The sequence below is a fragment of the Arachis hypogaea genome, chromosome 14, assembly GCF_003086295.3.
Source record: "Arachis hypogaea cultivar Tifrunner chromosome 14, arahy.Tifrunner.gnm2.J5K5, whole genome shotgun sequence".
Classification (NCBI taxonomy): domain Eukaryota; kingdom Viridiplantae; phylum Streptophyta; class Magnoliopsida; order Fabales; family Fabaceae; genus Arachis; species Arachis hypogaea.
This window is the reverse complement of record NC_092049.1, coordinates 110760626-110763554: the sequence shown is the minus strand read 5'-3', so window position 1 is coordinate 110763554 and position 2929 is coordinate 110760626. Positions and strand designations below refer to the sequence as shown.

The following is a 2929-nucleotide window of genomic DNA, read 5'->3' as shown; positions in this document are numbered from 1 at the left end:
AGGAATTGGCGATTGATGAATTTTAGAGGAGACTAGAAAGGTCTAAGGAATTAGGGTCTAGTCACATATAGTTTGCCATGAATTAAATCTTGCATGATTAGAATAAAATAATAAGAAAAGTCAATCTGGAAAATAGATAACTTTGAAGCCTTAACTATTTTCTCCATATTTTATTCCCAACTTATTTATTTGCCTGTCTACTGTTTAATGCTTTTTGAATACTCAAACACTATTTTCTGTTTGCCTAACTAAGTGAATCACTTAACCATTGTTGCTTAGTCCATTAATCCTAGTGGGATCGACCCTCACTCACCTGAGGTATTACTTGGTACGACCCGGTGCACTTGCCGATTAGTTTGTGGTTGTAAATTCCGCACCAAGATTTTGGCACCGTTGCCGGGAATTGATAGTGATTAACAACTATCAGTTGTTTGATTGCTTAGATTAGGCGTTTTAATTTTAATTTTATTTAAATTTTGCTTAGTATTTTCAAAATTTTTTTTAAATAAATAAATAGCACTAATATTTTTCCTTAATTTCTGAAATTAAGTTTGGTGTCACCTAGTTAATTTCATTTTAATTTTCTCGTTTATTTTTCCTGTTAATTTTCGAAAATTTTTTGTCTAATTTCAGTTATCATTTTCGAAATTTTTCTATTTTATTTATTTAGTATTTCTATTTTATTATTTTACACAGGTTACCTCACTGGGAGTTCTCTGCACTCTGACGTAGAGAATCATATCTTTTCTTGTTTTCTATCTATTTATATGCAGGAACAGATACAAGGAACCTCTTTTAGACTATGATCCTGAACCTGAAAAGACTTTCAGGCGGCGTTTGCAACAAGCAAGACTTTACAAGGCTGCAGAATCCCCTATGGATCCTAATAATGCTGTTAATGCCAATGTGGCAAATCCGAATGGGGATGATCAACAAAGGAGAGTACTTGGCTCTTACTCTGCTCCTACTGCAGATCTTTATGGAAAAAGCATTGTGGTGCCTCCTATAGCTGCAAACAACTTTGAGTTGAAGCCACAATTGGTCACTCTGGTGCAACAAAACTGCTAGTATCATGGTCTTCCCCACGAAGACCCAAATCAATTTATTTTTAACTTTCTGCAAATTTATGATATTGTGAAGACAAATAGAGTGAACCCAGAGGTGTACAAACTCATGCTCTTCCCGTTTGCTCTGAGGGATGGAGCAAAGCTATGGCTAGATTCCCAACCCAAGGAGAGTTTGGATACTTGGGACATGGTTGTTACTGAGTTTCTTACTAAATTTTTCCCACCAAAGAAGCTGACTAAGCTTAGGTTGGAGGTTCAGACCTTCAGGCAGAAGAATGGTGAAACTCTTTATGAAGCTTGGAAGAGGTACAAGCTACTGACCAAGCAATGCCCTCCGGACATGTTCTCAAAATGGACCCAACTAGATATCTTTTATGAAGGCTTGGGTGAAATGTCCAAGATGTGCTTAGATAATTCCGCAGGTGGTTCACTGCACAAGAAGAAGACACTAGAGGAGACTATTGAGCTTATTGAATTGGTTGCTAGCAACCAATATTTATACTCATCTAACAGGAATCCTGTGAACTCTGAGGCTCCTCAGAAGAAGGGTGTTATGGAAGTAGAAGCTCTTAATGCTATTCTTTCTCAGAACAAGCTTATGTCTCAGCAAATAAATCTACTTACTCAGCAGATGGGTGGAATGCAAGTCTCAGCTATCAACACCCAAAATCCATCTCAAGAGGTCTCTTATGACATGACAGGTAATTTTGTGCAAAATGATAATTATGATTATACTCAATCCTCTTCTGAACAGGTCAATTATATAGGAAGTGGTCTTAGAAATCCCAAAAATGATCCATATTCTAAGGTATACAATTAGGGGTGGAGAAACCACCCAAATTTTGGATGGAGGGACCAACCTCAGAGACCTCAGAATTTCAACAATAATTCTCAGGGCGGTTTCCCACAGAACAATCACAATAACCACCAATTTCAATCTCATCAACAATAACCATCTCCACAGGCAAATTCTAAATCCCAAGAAGATTCTAATTGGGAGATGATGAGGAGTCTTATGCAGGAAACCAAAGCCTCCATTAGAAACTTAGAGGTGCAAATGGGCCAACTGAGCAAGCAAATACCTGAGAGGTCTACAAGTAAATTTCCAGGTGATACAGTGGTGAACCCAAGAGAAGATTGCAAGGTTATTCAATTGAGAAGTGGTAAAACAGCTGGCTCTGAGACAAAGGCCAATGACGAGCTAGTTGAAAAAGAAGCTCCAGAGGAGAAGAAGGAAGAAGTGGAGCACGCCCCTCCAAATCGTGTAGACAACCCGTTACCTGACCCTCTTGACACTTATCCTACATTGCCAAAGGCTCCTGAATACAAGCCAAAAATGCCATATCCTCAGAGGCTTCAGAAGGCTTCCAAAGAAAAGCAATTCTCTAAATTTTTAGATGTCTTCAAGAAGCTATAGATCAACATTCTTTTTGTAGAGGCTCTTGAGAAAATGCCTCTTTATGCTAAATTTATGAAAGAATTATTGACTAACAAGAGGAATTGGAAGGAGCAAGAAACCGTGGTGTTAACCAAGGAATGCAGTGCTATTATTCAACATAAACTTCCTGAGAAAATGCAAGATCCAGGGAGCTTTGTGATTCCTTGCACCATTGGAGATGTCACCATTCAGAGAGCTTTATGTGATTTTGGAGCTAGCATCAATCTCATGCCACCTTCAGTGATGAAAAAGCTTCAAATTGAGTAGGTAAAACTCACTCGTATTTCTCTTCAACTTGCTGATCTTTCTATTAAATTAGCTGTGGGTGTTGTTGAGGATTTACTTGTGAAAGTATGACCATTTATTTTTCCTGCTGATTTTGTTATATTAGACATGGAAGAGGAGGTAAAATCCTCTATTATAC

At 37.9% G+C, this 2929-nt stretch overlaps 1 non-coding gene across 1 annotated transcript; it reads right to left on the bottom strand.

Annotated features, from left to right (window-relative positions):
• Positions 1-1305: 1305 nt before the first annotated feature.
• Positions 1306-1412, bottom strand: LOC112746281 (small nucleolar RNA R71). Its single transcript, XR_003174173.1, has one exon. It is a non-coding gene; the product is annotated as a small nucleolar RNA R71 (small nucleolar RNA).
• Positions 1413-2929: the final 1517 nt, after the last annotated feature.